Source organism: Ambystoma mexicanum, chromosome 3p, assembly GCF_040938575.1.
Source record: "Ambystoma mexicanum isolate Mex_15411 chromosome 3p, UKY_AmexF1_1, whole genome shotgun sequence".
NCBI classification, from domain to species: domain Eukaryota; kingdom Metazoa; phylum Chordata; class Amphibia; order Caudata; family Ambystomatidae; genus Ambystoma; species Ambystoma mexicanum.
Window position 1 is genome coordinate 1,215,293,532 of NC_090925.1, and position 18,463 is coordinate 1,215,311,994.

The window sequence follows — 18,463 nt, forward strand, 5'->3', positions numbered from 1 at the left end:
GTCTTAACCCCTCTACCCTCCACCGTGACCATGGTACCCAGCACCGGCTCAAGGTACGTACAGAGGGTGCGGCCGTACAATGTTACCCCCAGTGCGCAAGGCGCCGTGTCACTAGCTCATTGTCATGTAAACTAAACAGCACCTATTAAGCAATCACAGCATGACTCTTTTTAATAGGTGCTGTTTGCCTGACATAGAGCTGGAGGCAAGGCACCCTTAAACACACTTTACAACAATAGCAGGGGGCTCAGTTCTGTTGTTTGGCAGATACTTGCTGTTCTGCATTTGTGGTGGGTGGGACGGGGGTACACACATCTCGTGCAGTGTGTTGGCAGACCTGGGTAACAGTAAGGACAACCAGGGCAAATGGGGGGGTCTTCTTTCCTTCTTTGTGTTTGGCGCACCACCACTCTGTTGCCCTCAGCTCATGAGTTCTCTTGTGTCCTCCTCTTGGCGTCAGCTGCCATTTTCATCTTCAGTTTTTCCTTTTCATCCTTTTCTTGGATTTGCAGATCTGAGACCTCTGGTATGTCCAGACATGCACCTTGTGAGATGCGGGTTCTGATCCTTTGGCTGAACATGAGGCCAGCAGGTCACACACTGGTGGTACTATGGGGTGTGTTGTGATAGTCTTTCAGTAGCTGGTATAATGTTTGTTCAAAAGGTTTGCCTGTCACATGGGCAACTTGTAATGACCGTGCAAAGTTGGCAAAATCCACACTCGTAAATGGGGGACCATTGTCGGACTTGATCCTTTTGGGAATTCTGTATGCTTTGAGAATGCAATCTAATGCCGGTATCACCGAGGTAGCTGCCGTGGATGGTACCAGCTGCACTTCTGGGAATTTCGAATATTCATCCATGACCACCAGGACATACGAGTCGTCCCGGACTGGACCAAAGAATTCAATCGCTAGAGTGAAAGTTCTTATGCTCCATCACAATGTTTGATTGACGCACATGGCGTTCCTGTAGCATGAAGAATGGAATAGTTTAACTTTCAAATGCAACACTTTCACATCTGCACATTCTCATACTCCATAGGCAGCCACATTGCTCCTTATTATTGCAACTGCAAAAGGGCACATTGGTGTCTGGCGATCGTCCCAGATAATGGTTATCAGAGATGCGTTGTTGACGATTATTGTCCAATTACGGTTAAAGAAGCCGTCAACCGAAAGATGAAACCATGGCAGGCACACATCGGCAGAACATAGGTATGTAAATCTGAGAATGCAAAATTATATTTCAGTGCCCAGTTTACAATAGAATATACACAGTACATAAATATGTTAACTATCAGTTTGGGTTAAAGTTAACATGTACAATGTCTATTCTTTGCGTCAAATTGAACATTCATCTGTCACATCGTTAATTATCAAGCATATAACACATATGTCATCTTCACTCGCCTAAATATTATGTAAAGCTATGCTTACATTATGTCTTGAGTTTCCATTCTCTCTGTGTGACGGTGACCAACAGCTTTGGACGAAATATCTCAGTAGTAGAAACGGAACTTTCCTATATCCGCTTTTGATATAGTGAATCTTCTCAATTATGTGTGGATATTCGACACATTGGGCCTCATTACAAGGTTGGCGGTCCGGTAATAATGATACCGGTATGGGAATGCCGGCATCGTCTACCGGACCGGTGCATTACGACCCGCGATGCCAGTGCTACCGGCATCTGCAGGGACCCATTGTGACCGGTTAGCACCTTCCCGGAATGAGCGCGGGCATGGAGCAGCCGTGCCAGGAACACAGGCATGCTGCAAGGAAGTGCACATTATGAGGTCCACGGACATGCACTTACCGGCATCGCAATGCCGGTAAAAACGGTTACCATGATGCCATCCACACCGGCATCGCGGGGCAGACGTTAATAGCAATCTGCTGTGTTGAAACCTGCCGCAGGTGCACACAATCAGCACAGGTGGAGGCAATGGAGTCTGGCACAGCACAAAAGGAGCACACCCAAACACCACACCCCTTCCAAACACACATTTCTACCATTGGCAGTTGCAATACTGGGGCTGGAGGACATGCCTGCACTGCTACTTCTCCAGTAGGCATTGAACCAGGGAATGCAGTGCAGAAGAAAGATGGTGAGACAGGGCCAGCACATACCACCAGTGCAGGCAGTTGTACCCCACAGGCAGCCACAAATCCCTCACCTAAGGGCCAGTCCATTTGACCTAACCCCTGCACAGATCCACACCCTGTACCACCAACACAGGAACACCATATGCACAATAGTGGACCTCATCCATGACGACCTGGTAAGCCTCATCAACATCCAGACAGGCATCCCCCCTTGCTGAAGGTAGTGTCTGTGCTACACTTCCTTGCCACAGGCACCTACCAGCACACAGTGGGGCAACTGCATGGCATCTCACAATCATGTTTCTCCCGTGTGCTCAACCATGTGCTAGATGCCCTCCAGAAACATGGAAGGGACTACATATATTTACCACTGACTGCGGAGGAGAATGCTTCCAAATAGCATTCCATGCACTGGCAGGCATGCCAAACGTAATCGGTGTCCTCGACTGCACCCATGTGGAGCTGGTAGTCTGGCATGCTGAGGAGGTAGTGTACTGGAACAGGATGCTCTACCATTCCCTGAATGTCCAGATGGTGTGCCATGCAAGCAAAATAATAATGCATTGCTGTGCAAGATTCCCGGGATCCACACATGATGCCATGGTGCTGCGCAACTCCACGCTTCCCAGCTACATGGCACGACGTGCTGCACCACGTACCTGGCTGCTGGGTAAGTCTAATGACAGGGCAATGAGGGGTGTTGTCTGGGGTGGGGGACCACATGCATAGGCAACATGTCTGCTGGCTGAGGTATGAGGGGTGTTGTTCGAGGGGGGGGGAACAGAGCAACCTGGGTGGCAAAAACTGTGACCCCAATTACCTCAACAGAATGTTGGACACAGCCAATGGATGCAGATGTGGCATGCCTACACAGCTGTGTGTAAATATAATCAACATACATAGCGCCCACCCCAGCACATGCACCTGAAACACCATCAGACATGAACCACAGGTACCACGATGCACCACCCTGCAGACACAATGCATGAAATACATGAGCGCAGCAAAGTACATCACAGGGCATGCAGCCATGTCTGAGCCAAATCCAACTGCCACACATGGAAATCTCTGTCACTGCACCCACCCCACAGGTACACCGCAGAGCAGTATACCGGCCCAGGCACCTCAAGGGACACTTCCAATTGCAATGGTGCAAGCAAGGAAACTAATGTAATCACCAATCAGTTACCACAACTAACATATGAGCGAGTGGCGCAGGACCCATCCACAGTACCTCTGCTCCACCATGCCAGTACACACCCAGCCCCATCACAGAAACGTTTGCCGTCACTGGCGGACCATACCACCTTTGCCATTGTGCCTTGGTCATATGGGGGAAGGCAGTGATGGACAAGTACATGGTGACATCAAGTAGTCGTAAACATGATTAGTAAACCACTGTGTATCATGAAGCACATCAGGCAAATGTGTCATGATGCACTCCACATGTATAGTACATATTTCAAATGCAACACACCCATCAGATGTCAGCACATCATGGTCATTCTCAACTCATTTGTGTGAGTGCTGTACCTGATGGAAAGGTCCCTAAGACGTGAACGGCACACATACCCCCCCAAGCATGGATCATCCCTGTGTCCACTTACCTTGGTCTTACTATAAGGAAATGTCAAGTGCAGTCATGATGAATCTGTGGCATGTGACCATGAACACTGTACAGGCATTGCACGCAAGGAATGACAACAATGTTCACTAATCCACTTTCCATTGCTCCTGTGCAGGTGATGCTGGGTATCCCCTGAAGCCGTGGCTCCTGACTCCCATCAGGAAACCAGTCAACAGGCACGAAGAGGACTACAACCGTGCACATGCACGCACTCGTGTCACGATTGAGCAGACTTTTGGCCTGTTGAAGGCCCGTTTCTGATGCCTCAGCAGGGTGGGTGGGGCATTCATATACAGGCCTGAGAAGGTGGGCAAGATGGTGTTGGCATGTCCCATGCTGCACAACATGCGCATCCGACACACTCCTGCCCCCTGACATGGACCTGAGTCCACCTGAAGATGAGGAGGATGATGGTGAAGATGCTGCATATCGCCCACGGCACAATGTGAATGAAGGACGTGTTGTACGCCAAACTTTGATTGCACAATACTTTTGATGGACTGGGTAACACAAGGCACTGGGAATGAAGGACATTGGGCACTGGACACTGTAAAGAAATAAAATGACACACACTCAAAAAGCAATGTCCAGTCATGTGTTTTTCTTATGCACACCAGGTGTATTAATTAAATGAGAACTATGTACATTGACTTCCCAACACCCCCAAACACCTACCCTCCGACCCCCCAACACCCCTACACACCCACACCCCACCCCCAACACACCCACACACCCACACACCCCACCCCCTAACCCCCACCCCCCAACACCCCCACACACCCCCAACCCCCAACACCCCCACACTCCCCACGCCCAACACCCCCACACACCCATGCCCCCCACTGCCCCTACTGCAAGTTCAATTGGACTCCCTCATGGCATGTACATGTGTGTCAGGCTACTGACGCCCCTTTTAGGCGGAGGGGGTTGTTGGTCTGTGCGGCGCATACTACACAGTGACCTCCGCACCGGGCTTGTCTGGGTTGAACTCGCCGAGGTTGTGCTGGTTGATGGTGTGGGTTGTGTGTCGGTCTCTGCATTCCGCTGTTGGGCCATGGTGGCGAACAACTGGGTGACGGCCTGTGTCATGGCTGCCATTCCTTCCCGCACGCGCCGGCGTGTGGCTTGACCTTCCGCCACATACTGCCTGATCATGTCATGCATGGCCTGTTGGCGCTCCTCCATGCGGGTCAGCCGCCCCTCCGGGTCCCTGATGGATTGTGCAGCTGGTGGTTGCACAGGAGGTGGTGTGTCTGTGCTTCCGGGGCTGCCTGCAGCTACGATAAAGTCATCCACAGGGCTGTGTCCACCTGAGCCAGGTTCTGGTGAGAACTGTGGGGTAGGCAGCATGGGTGGGGTGTTTGGCATGTCTTCAGGCATGCTATTGCCTGCAATGTCTGCTTCCTCCACTTCCTTCTCCTCCTCTTCACTGTGTTGCACAGATTGTGCCGCCTCACCCAGATCACAAGTAGCCGTTGACTGTGGCCCCTACACATCACTGGCCACTGGGGAATCCCACCTCTTCCACCTGAGGTGTTCCTGTGGCCTAGATGTTGTTATTTGGGTTGGGACCTTTGTGGCAGGGGTGTCTTGATGCCAGCAGTGTGTCTTTGCGGGGGCTCCTTTCTAGGTGCCGGTGGTTGCTGCTCGGCTTGTTCTCCAGCCTGTGTGCCCTGTTGTCTGTGGGGCTGTGGCTTGGGAGCGGTGGGACGCTTCTGGGCAGCCCTTGATGTAGAACGCCTGGAGGTGTCGTCGTCCCCTCGGCTCAATTGTGCAGGTGTTTTCCTGGGTGTCGCGGTGTGTTCCACCTCACTGTCCGATCCTGTGCCTGTGGGGGACAGAGAGGCAGGGCATCAGTCATGGGTCAATGTACATCCTACATACGTCGATGCTAGTACATTTTGAGTCCTGTGCATTCTCGAGGACATGTTGGAGGGGCGGCCATGGTGCTTACAAGAGTTGGGGGGGGTGCAGTGTTTGGGCATCCTTCTGGTGCAGCCATGATGTGCATGGTGTCTGTTGGGTGGCCTACAGGTGTATAGTGGCTTGCATGTTGTAGCCATGCCTCAGGGGCTGTGTGCCATGTGTTCTTTAGATGTGGGTCAGATGTGCTTGCACTATGTGCGTAGTTGCATTGGTGTTTACACTGCGGCCATGGCCATGGTGGGTGGGTCAAGTGTGAAATCCGTAGTGGTGATGTGTGCACCATGCAATGGGATGGCACAGTGGTCAGGCCTGCATCTGTACGGTGATGTATATGTGTATGTGTGCATGCAGATGGTGCATGTGTTTGCAATTGCGGACTCATGTGGTTTCTGTCAGTGTGGCTTGTTGAGAGTTTTCATGGCAGGGACTTTGCGGTTTTGTAGGGGCTGACTTTAGGTGGGAGGTGATGGGCCATGTATTTGCTCTCATCTACTTGCCATTTGGACTCTGTCATTGTACTTGGGGTATTAGGTGTGTGTTGTGACATTTGTATTACGCTAAGGGTCCCTCACCATTGGCCGATGAAGGGACTCCCATCTCTGCATAGCTAACACCCTCAATGGACTCCATATCCATAACTGTGCTGCACGTCTCCTTCCATCATGCTAGCTTAATAGGGGATGGTGCTCCTCCACCTGTGGTCAGGCCCTGGCTGCGATTCGCAGAGAGGATGTTGCAGTGCGTGGTGTTCTCCCCACCGCAGAGACTTTTTCCGCCACCTCCTCCAATATATTTTTCTTGCAGATTTGAGCCGCCCGGCGCAGGTCTGCGCAGAAAATTATGTCTGCGTGCTCCACCAGTGTGTCCGTGAGCATGTTCAGCTCCTCGTCGCTGAAACGTGGCTTTCGCAGCCGCACTGTGCCTTTCTTGATAGCCATGGTCCTCAGCTTGCTAATACACTGCACGGGTCTCCGGTCCAGGTGCTGTAGGCAGAGGATTGCAATGGATTGTGTTTTTTAAGATGGCCGCCAGAGCGTTTCCCGTTCCGGCACAATGATGTTGCTTCTGGTACCAGCACTTTCGGTACTGGTTTTTGCGGTACCGGTATTTACGGTACCGTTTCTTACGGCATCTAGGGTGCCGGTGCCAGTGTCGGCAGCATCAATGATGCTGCTGTCGGGGGTTTGGAGGGCCTTACTGTCATGCCGGTGCAGCCGTTTCTGGCATGCCGGAATGCGCATGCACGCTGACTCAGAATCAACCGTTGATTCCGGCAGCAGTGCAACACAGACACAGTTGCACAGGCATGCCGGTAATTTGCTTTTTTTACCGGCCACTCATAATGAGGCCCATTGTGTCCTTCAAATTGTTAGTACGGTTGATTCAAGGACAAATAACAATGAGACCCTTTATTCTGTGTTCAGAGACAACCACTGGTTGCTTTCGTTTTAGGGAATACATGCCACAAAAATGAACAATATTAATATCTGCTTTCAATGGCAAGCTATGCAGTGAAACACAATGAAATATTTCAAGTATTCCACATAGCACAATATTTACTTCCATTTTAATGGTATCAAGGTGCCTGGTCCCACAATTTTTATGGATTCTTTCACAGATGCAGGTAGGCGAGGTCAGTGGCAGATTTAAGGCAAAGGGCCCCATGGGGAGCACCTGGCACGGCACAGGGCTCTAGGTAGGTGGGGAATGGAGGCAGAGCTTTGGGTGGGCGGAGTAAAGTATGGTCACAAGAGAAGGGTGATGAGAAAGAGGGGCGAGGGAGACAGAGAGGGGCAAGGGAGAAGTGAGATGAAGGGAGAGAATGAAGGAGAAAGAAATATAAGGAAAGACAGGGAGGCTGGGAGAGGGAGTGAGAAAGATTATATAAAGTGAGTAAAGAGAAAGAAAGACGGAACATAGGATGGAAGAGGAAGTTGTGGGTAAAGTGGAAGGGCGATGTGGTGAGAGAAGAAAGTAGGTGAGAGGATGGTAGACAAACATGAAGAACAAGATGGCAATGGAGGGGACGGGAGAAGAAGGCGGGCAGGACGAGAAAGATAGAGAAACACACACAGATAGAGAGACACAGAGGTAACGAGGTGGGCCCCAGATGGCGGCCTGTGTGCTGCCGGGGAGCCGGGCAGCTGCTATATGCACTGCTGTGGTCAATGAATTCCCCTCTGAGCGGGGCCCGAGCCTCTGACTCACCGGGCCAGGGATGGTCCCTGTCCTGGGGCTTCCTCTGGGGCAGCCCCCACCTCCAGTGCGTGCATCAGTGCAGGCGGCACTGCACGGGGCCACAGCCTGTGCTCACTCCATCCAGCCAAAGGCGGGCGTTTCCCTTCACCGGTGCAGGTCGTGATGGGGGAATGGGATGGAGTGAGGCTTTCTCATTCATGACTGTCCCCAGCTCAGGGTGCTTTTCACGAGAAAATCCCACCAAGAAATTGAGTCCCCTTCACAGCTTCGTACTGTAGTGTAGTGCCTAGGGAAGGAAACCGTGGCGCTAGCGAATAAGACAAGAAACCTGGCCCATACTTGGTGCCCTGCCTCCAACACAGCCAACATGTAACTCATACCTGGTAGCCTGCCCCCATCCCCACAGTAACAAACGCACACCCTAAACAGTTCTGCTCTTCTTTCACAATTTTGGGCTAAACGGTTAACGCTGTGAGAGAAGGGCAGAACAAATGTACACACGACTCAACTCGAACTGGAGTGACGTCACAACAGACAGGGCTCTGTGCTGAGTGGAAGGGGCGGGGCCTGGGACAGGGGCCCGTTGCCATTTGTCTGCCTGGCGACCGTTAGATCCGCCTCTGGGCGAGGTGCAGACAGGGCTCGGACTTCCCTATAGGGCAATTGGACAAAAACGCAAAATGCTAGAGTGGGCCAGTTTTTTTGGCCAATGTGGGACATGAGTTACTTCCCGATTTGGCTAGCAGCTTTGACCATTGTTGCAGATTAAATATTCTTTAAATTTCACAATTATTATTTAATTTTATCCAAGAAATCCCCCTTGGGTACTATTCAGTCTGTTACAAAAGGAATGAATTGCCATTTGCAAATGTGGGCCACCTGTTTATTTTCACCGACATCATTTTATGCTCCAGTCCGACCCTGGTTGCAGAACACGTACGTTTGCTAGTGTACAGAAACAAGCATTACTGCCCATGGCATGTATGTATTGTTTGATATGGATGCACAGAATGGAAGACATCCTGCAGAAGTTTGGTTGGCGTGCAGATTTGTCTACCCATAAGGTTCAGATCGGGCTAAGTGGTGATTGCATTACTGTCGAAAGAGTTTTTACAAACAAGTGCCAGTATTTCTTCAATGTAAAGCAAAGCAACAACATCACAATGAAACCAAATTGTATCGCGCCTGTACACGTCCAAGCCATCTACTCACTTCTCAAAAAACAGAATTTGAATGCACACCATGAAAACATGCTTTTCCACATTGACCCTAATACGACTTCTGAAATTCTATCCATTGGTTAAATGATTTCACTGTTGGGACTCTACAACCTATTGCAACATTACTCAATGCACCTAGTTCAGCTAATTAACTATTCGCTACACACCTTCAGTGAGGAATAAAAACGCACATACTCATTTTAGAAATCATATTGGACATATAGAGATGGTTACAGCATGAAATACAGATGCATGGATATAGGTGGATGAAAAGCGGTAGGTTAATATATAGAGACGGCACGGACGGACCGGGAAGGGGGAAAAGGGGCAATTGCCCACCAGCCAGAGTGGACTGTTGCTCCCAGGACCACATGTGCAAAGTGCAACAAAAAAAAAAGACAAAAAAGATGAAATCACTAAAATTCAAGCATGCGTAGAATGAGCAGAGTTTTGAGGGGCTTACTGACTTCTGTGTAGATCTAGTCCAGCAATCATCTTGATTTCTGCAATGTTGTCCTGAACATGTGGGCCTCCACAGTAAGAAGAAAAGGAGCAAAGGCCACATGTGTGTGTTCATAGTGCATATTGCTATGTTGGCTAACAATGTGGCCCATAAACCTTTGGTATATTGCAATCCACAGCCACTTAGTAGGATTCCTACTTGCCAACGAAGTTAGACTCCATGGGCAGCATCACTAGTTGCACGGATCAGTAAAATGTGGCGGTAACGCTATTACCACTGCATTTACCGCTCCGCCCAATATCGAGTTGGGTGGAAAATGGGAGTTTTACCTCCAGATTTTTGCTGAGGTAAAAAATCACCATTTTCCATCGTTTCCGGCACTATTAGCGTGGCGCTAATTGCGCCGCTCCTGAAAGCACCAAGAAATACCCATTGTGTACAGCGGACCCAATGGGAATGGGCATTTACCTCCCCGTGCAACTTGGGATCCGGCACAAATTGCGCCGAACTGAGTTGCGGTAACGCTAATTACGTTGGGCGGTATCCCGGCTCAATTAGCGCCAGGATACTACACACAACTCATGATGAGGCCCTATATCTTAATAGAGTTTTTCCTTGCTTTTATTCTGTTTGACTGCTGCTCCACTTTTCTGATGGCATTCTTGAACTCTTGTGAGTTCATTACAAAAAAGAGTTTGGTAGCACCCCCAGTAATAACCATGAATAATAAAATGATGGTAGATTGTGGTACTCACTTTTGTGGACAGTTCAATAACACGCGCAGAAGGATGTAACAGGTGTTACATATTATTATAATAATACCATTACTGGTCATATTCTATGCACATAATAGACAATATTGTCCTCTTAAAGCTTTTCCTTTGAAAGGACGTGAGAACGTGTGCATCTGAGATGCCATCCTTTTCATCCCTTTCCATGGCCTTTTCTGAAAAGTGTAAGTGTTTTGAAGGAAAGCTCCTCAGCTTAGTACACACCACAAATACATATTATTGGTCAGACTTACTCTCTCTCCATCACCATATCCATGGATGACACCCCACGCAGTTACCTCTGCTACCACAAATTGAAATATGCAGCAACCTTTACAAGAAAGTGCAATGTGTCTGAACAATAAATGTCAAGTCTACTCACCGTCTTTGACTGTGTTGTTCATGGGAAGTTCCCATAGCTACAATTACCATCAAGTACCCTACCACAACTTCTTCTCGTGTCTTGAATACCATGAATGGCAAATAAATGTGATCTGACATGTACATGCGAACCAGGGCAATGGAAGGGGGTGATTTACAAGCAATTACTTAATGGGCAATGTGGGTAAATGAAAGGGGTGGCAAGCTAGGCAAGGGTAGGGAAGTCAGTAACGAGTGAAGGAATGGTGCAAAATAGTAACAGAGGCATGATATTTTATTGGAAGTAATTGTAGCATGAATGGGCATCAATGATATGGTGCAATGGAAGAACACCATATGATGTGGTGTATGTAAAATAGGGTAAATGAGACAGAGGTATAAATAATGAAAGCTGGGTCATTAGATTGAGTAGCCATTGTAAATGTTTTATCCTTGACTTGCAAGCCAATGCAACTCCTTGTGGACTGGCTCTACTCCTTAATTGTTCTAACAAGGTGATGCATAATTCCATCCACAACATATGTTTCAATTACGACTACTATTGATTACTCTTATTAATGCTATGTGACAGAGAGGTAATATTCATCAACGTTTAAAATTAAATGCATCTTTGCTGCATGCTAAAATCCATACATCATCGGCATACTTGCACAGCATTGTGCATGGTTAGACCACAATACAGTGTTCAAGTCACACAAAAAAGGGTTGACTCATTGGCATATCAATTGATCGTTGTTTCTGTCCACACTCGTGTCCCTTCATCTTCAGCCTGGTCGTAATGCTTGATGCATTATCAAGCATTACGTCACATAATTATTAGTTATTGTTCTGTCAATTGATGTCCATGTATTGTTGTTTTGTAAATCAATGATATTGAGGGAAATAAATATAAAACGAGGCCTAGGAAAAATAGAACTGTTAATGCATATCTAGTAAGATTACATACAAAACATATTAAATTACAATAAACTATTCAACAATTACATTGCAAGTTATGTACTATTACATTTTTTGTACAATTTATTTTTTTATTTTTCATTTGGCATTACATGGTTTACAATTTTGAAAACCTTTCGCCAATACTCTAGATTACATCATAAAGAGAAGAAAAAACAAATATTTAGAAAGTCTGTCAATTCATACATGCCACTAAAATAGAGAAAAAAACAAAGCTCCAAAAAAAAATATTCAACAAAGAAATACTTTAACAGTGCCGAGCCGCACCCGGTCACTTAATTTCATCTTTAAAACAGCAGATTGATGTTGCGATTTAGTTTATGCTTACTATTTCCAACCTTCCAAGGATTAGTAGCAAGAATTTTGACAATGCCAGGATAATGTGCGTTTTTTCTCCTTCAATTAAAATTTTCCACCACTCCTTACTGTATCTGGAGCCGTAGTGTCTGAAGATATCAGCCATTTCCAAATCTCTTTCATATCTCAACTCGGCACAGGTCAATACAAGATGTTGGATTAATTCAATTTTGTTTCCTTTTCTGCATAGTCTGCATCTGGGGTTGGTTGTCGAACCATTCCTTTCACTTAGCAACAAGTTTGAAAGAAAGATATTGAAACGGAAACGCATGTATTGCTGTCTCAAAAATGGATTTGGAAAAATGTGAATATACCTTGGTAGCATATTCAATTTACACGGCCCGAACCAAAAGTCTTCTTGATGTTTGTAGTTGAAGATTGATTTGTAGGTCTCAACCCAATCATTGATGTTGATGTATAACTTTCTTTTTTCTCTTGCCTGGGTCAAGAATTAGTGATTCCTCTGTCTCGTTGATGTTCGTAAGTATAGATCGACAGATGATGTTCCACTATGCTAAAGGTTTCTCTCTGGGGTCCTGCAAAGCCTGGTTTAACAGAGCAAAACCACCCTTCGGGAACTCCTCAATACATTTTCGATACAATGAGAGAGACTTCCAGAGGGCAACCGCTTTAAGCGAAGTTAACGCAAGCTCTCTTCTAACAATAGCAATTGGAATACTGCTTGGCAAGCACAACACTGATTTCCAAAAGTTTCTTCTAGTCATGGCCATATGTCTTCTTAGCATAAAAGATGTTTCTGCTCCGTACGTCAACACTGGTACCACTTTAGATCAGTAAAATAGGACTAAAGGAGTTAATGAGTAGCGGCAGTATCTTTTTGACAGCACCTTTCCTAGTGCTGCCAAGGACTTTGCTTTTTTACGAAGGGCGTCTGATCTCGGAGCCTCGCGCCTACTGGTGTTAACACAGACTCCCAAGTAGGTGAAATCTTTTACTACCTCAATTAGTTGGCCTTTTAGGAACCAAGAATGGCATTTGTTTCCTTCCAACGCTCTCCACCGATCCAAAAACCATAATCCTCTATTTTGCTGGATTTATAGTCAATTTGTTAAATTCCAAGTAATTTTGAAGGGTGTTAAACTGGCGTTGTAGCCCTATCGGTGTCTGGTTGATCAAGACTATATCATCAGCATAGAGGAGTCTACCAATAAACGTGTCTGCAATCTTCGGGGGAAACTAGTGTATCTCGGATAAAGGGTCATCAATGTCTGAGAGGAATAGATTAAAAAGTTCTGGTGCCAACGGGCAACCCTGTTTAAGTCCTATTTGTGTAGGGATGGCCTCTGTGAGGTGGCCTAGTTGGTGAACTCTGATCCTGATTGTTGTTTCCTCATGAAGATCTTTAATGGTGTTCAAGATTAAGGGGCTGATTCATGGAATTATGTGTGCCGAAAAACGGGCTTTGTGCGCCATTCTGCTCTCAAATTCCCATTTGTGAAACAGGGATTTGCGGGCAGAATGGCGCACAAAGCCCATTTTTCGGTGCACATAATTCCATGAATCAGCTCCTAATTCGGGACATTGCCATTTCTCCAATTTTGACCATAACAGTTTCCTTCTGATCGAATCAAAGGCTTTTGAGAGATCAATGAAATCCAGATATATTTTGCGTCCCTTGTTTTGCATTACTTTGGCTTTCAGAAAGTTTATTATAAAGATGTTAAGAGCCGGGCCAATCCCCATAACAAATCCGGCTTGCCAGGGATCTAGATGGTTTGTAGCCGTTCGCCAGCTCGAAAGTGCTTTCAATATTGTGCCAAAGATTTTCCCCACCATATCGAGTAGCGCAATCGGACGGTAGTGAGTGAGGTACGCTTGAGAAAGTGAGAACTCCCTTATATAGCTGATGTAGGAAGGTTGCCCAAAGTTTATTTTTTTTCAATTCCACGTTAGACAAATCATCGGGTGCTGGGGCTCTTGAGTTCTTCAATTTCTTAATGAGGTCTTCATTTGTTGAGATGTCAATATCTAGTTTGGTAGCTCTTGTGGTTTACGTCATGAAAGATTGTTTTGGACGTATTTATGCCAAGGTCTTCCTCTTCTTCCAGTTTTTGCATTTTGGTAAAATGATTTTGCCAGATATTAGCCGAGATTGCATTGGCTTGAAGCACGTCTTGTGGGGCCTCCAGTTGGTTAACGGTTGTCCATATTGCTGCCACATTTTTCGTTTCGATGTTAGCTAACATTACTTGTGCGTCATGATTTATCAGACGTTTTTTGTGTATCTTCAACCAATTATGGTATTGCTGTTTCAATTGATGTATTTCACACGAGATGTCCTCCTTATTGGAGGATTTCCATCGTGCAATATATCTTTTCAACGTCCTTTTCTTGACCGCAATCTGTTTGTCATAACAGCGGCGGTTTGTCATTTTCAGCTTTACCAACCCCCTTTGGTGGTGGACTGTGAAATTCTGAAACAGTGGGATTTTTCCGTCGTCGTCCTTCCATTTCCTGAGTTTCAATAATTATTCCTGTTAAGTTTTTAGTTAATTGCGGTAACTTATGGGCTTGAATATTCAATCTATTTCGACCTGGATTTACTTGAAGTTTATGTTTGTATCTCAGTTGTAAGTCTGGACTGAGTAGGTAGCACACCAGTTTCAATTGGTTATGATCACTCTCTCTGGGGATCATAACTTCCATTGATTTTAGTAAACCAGATGTATTAGATGACACACATATATAATCTAGTATGTGGTCACTTGTTGTTGCCCTCCATGTAGATTTACCCGGGGTGTCGCCCTCGATGATTCCATTTAGAATTATACTTTCTCTGGCTTTCAGCATTTTCCTCCAAGCAACACCTCTTTTTTCTTTTTTGTTGGCGAGCAGGGTCCCTTCCTTGATCGGTTCATTACACCTATCAAGACAGGTACAATTTAAGTCCCCCACCAAAATTATTAGTGGATCATTCCATTTTGTTCGTTCTTTGTCAATCAGGGATGCGATATCCACCACCAGATTGCTGTTTCTCTGGTCTAGAGGATTCCAGTATATATTCAATAGAAATAGGATTCACGGGTCGGAATGTTGGTGTTTTACTAGTTTCATAGCTGCCCATTGTATGAATGGTGTCGGAGTTCGAGTATACAACAGACTCCATAGTAGCTCGTTCCTAACAGCAATTAGCAGGCCACGTCTAGCTCTTCCTACCTGGTACCTAATTGCAGGGTTTAACAGTACCCAATAGCCTTCTATTAGAGGGGCTTTGTCTAACCATACCTCCTGGAGGCAGATGACGTCAGCATGCCCCAATTCAGATTCTGACTCTGCAAAAAGGTGTGAATGGCCTCTATTATTCCAACGTATTAAAGAGCATTCTAGGTTTTCCGATGTTATTAGGTGCTATTGTTTGTGATGTTGTTCTGCCAACAGGCTGGCCAGCCACTTCCAGTTTGCTTCGTCTCCCTCTTGCAGTGGATTCTGGTTGGCGTGCTCTCTCTTTTTGCCTTCCTTTGATGGAATCTCTTGAGCCTTACTCTGACAAGGCTTCTCTTTTGGGTCTTCTTTGTGTCCCTCCTTCCGCATGAAAGCTGTTATTCCCCCAGATGCTTGTTTCTCTTCCTGTAGATCAAAGCCTAATGGACTACGATGGTGGGCTTCCTCCAACAACTGTTGTTTAGCTAATTTAGACACCAGATGTAAAATGACTTTGTCCGTTTGCTCTTCCTCTGGGAATTCTATTACTGCAAACTCTTTTGATTTAACTAAGCTGAGTGTTGGTACATGATGTAGCAGCCTTACTACGTTGGCTCTGTTTAGCACTAAGCCATCGTTGTTATATAGCATTCGTTCCAAACGTAGCTTTAGGCTGTCATCCCCTCTTATTAGTTCCTGTTGGGACTCCCTTGATTTGTGTTTTGGTGAGAGTTTTAAATTTAACTTTATCTTTGGTTGATCTTCATTGACTGTACCTTTGCCAACCTGGCCTTCCGCAGGCCTGGGTGGCACTTGTCCCGTACCTTGTTTTAATGACGGATGGGTTGACCATGTGGAGTCAACTTTTATCATCTGATTCTCCTCACGTTCATCATCATTACTTACACCCTCTGTGTCAGCCAATAATTTTTCTCTGGGTTCTCTGGGTTTGTCTAGTTTCCGAATGTGGAGTGATCCCCTCTTGCACTTCAGACACACCTCACTAGCTGTTTTTGCTGAATTTGTTTTCCCATTGGCTGTTGTTCCCTTCTTCGAATCCTTCTGTGGGTGCCGCCTGCATTTAACTGTCTTTTGGGTCTTTCCTCATCTTTCTCTGAGGTCTCCCTGCCTGACTCTGACGTCAGTGATTCAATTGTCAAAGCACTATCATCTGATGGTGGACTTTCAGATCCCTCAATACTGAAATACCTGTGTATAGGCGCGTTATAAATGCCATATCATATCATATCATATCATATCATATCATATCATATCATATCATATCATATCCTTTGAGAGATCCATAAGGTTGATTTCGATTGGGTCTTCTCTTATTTGATCGTCCATTACTCCCCTTATAGCAACCTTGTTTACGTCATTTATTAATGCTTGCTTTAGAGGTCTTGCTTTGGTGAATTGACCTGATCTTAGTTGGGGTAGTGACAGATTTTTAATGAAGGGATGAGTCCTATTTGAGTTCCTTTTCGCTGCCGTTGGTAGATTTTTCATCTTCTTTGCCGGGGCCTTTTGACCCGTCTTCCTGTTTTTGCCAGGATTAGGCTCTGAACTAGTTAGCAATTGAATTGCTTTCTTTGAGGTGCTTACCTTGTCTGATGTTTTTTGTGTGAACATTTCCCATATCTTACGGGTGGAGGAGTCAATGTCTAGCTTTCTAGCTGTCTCTGCTTTCAAGCCAGACAGTCCACCGAAAGATCAAAGGAGGCTCTTGACTGCGTGGCTCTAGATAACTCCACCCGCAGCGCCCTCCGCCCGTTGACTCTTGGATGGCTTCACTATTAGTTGATGTCTCTGGAGCAAACTCCCGAGCTGGAGATCGAGCTGAGGGTACAGCCACTCTTACTGGTGGCTCACTTGATGTGTCATATTTTCTGTTTTTTTTTCTCTTGAGATGCCATCTTGTGGGGAGCCGGTGGTCACTAAACTTGCAATACTAGGCATCCCAATGGGATCAAAGCTTCCTGTGTCCTTCTGAGATGAGTTATTTATTCTCATGTCTGAGTGATCCTGGGATCTCTCCACTTCCTGCTGTCCCCCTTCTGGACCCATGGATAATCGTGCCAATCTTCTCTCAGATTTTTCCTTAATCAAAGGATCGAGGATGTCATGTAGTAGCTGTGCCACCAAGCTATTCTCCAGGTTTTTCTGGATGGCTGAATGAATGGCTGAAATAAAATCCTCTAGGAAGATCATTTTGCTATGTACCATCGCCAAGATCGTGGCATGATCTTTTAGGGTTTCCTCCATTGTCTCATGTAGTTTCATGAATGGAGATAGAATGGACGTTAGCCCAGAAACTAAATGAAAGGCTGTGTCCATGCTATCAGTAATGCCTTTGCGGCGTTCAGGGGAGCAGACAGTATCCTTCAGATGTTCTCTCAAGGGTGACAATTGCTCTGTCGTCTGAGTACCCTTCACTTCTAGGCTGCCTGCTTCCTCCGCTCTCAATGCAGTTTGCGTACTTTGGTTTTTTATTTTGATTTGCAGGTAATTTTCTGTTCCTCGGCCGCTCAACTGAACTTTTTTGTTTATTCGCTCTAACTCTTTTAAGTTTTCAGTTTCCAAGCACGTAGATGACTCCAATAAAACTTGGTCAGAGATTTCAGTTCCATTTGCTTTCTAGATAGTTGGCTGCATCTCCTTACAATTTGAAGACGTTATCTGCCGTTTAGTGTTAAAGTAGAAGCGTCATTCCGTGAGGTTTCCCCCAAAATCCAGGCTCGGGGTGTCCACATATTTTTGGTGCCCATAGATTGCGTCAGTTGGTTGTTGGCTGCTTTTGTAAGATGCATGTTGCTGGTCAGTGCACCAAAGGTTATCTTCGCTTCTTTCATGAACGCACCCTCTGACGGGGCAATATTCAGTTTTGGTATTTTGCCCTTGTACTTACCAGTCATATCAAATGCAATGAATAGAGGAGGCTCGTTTTGTACCCCCTTCAAGTCATTTAGTTCATATGCATTAGTTTCTTCAAGTGGTGAGGTGCTCTTTCTTTTTACTAGCTATCTTATTTCGCTCTGCAAAACTGTTGGGCTACTGGTATTGGGCTCCTTCCTTTTTTCCATCATTTTGGTGAAGTCAATGAAATGTAATTCAGGTGACGGCGGGAAAGGGGATACCACCTGTTGAGGGTTACCTAGTATCTGCTCATTAGCGACCCTGTTTCTTCTGTATGTCTATCTGCGTGATCCAAACCGCAGTCCCCCTCTCTACAGGCGCATCGCCTTAGCTTTTGCAGCGATTCTGCTCCTGTATTAGTATTTGAGTCCAAGGGG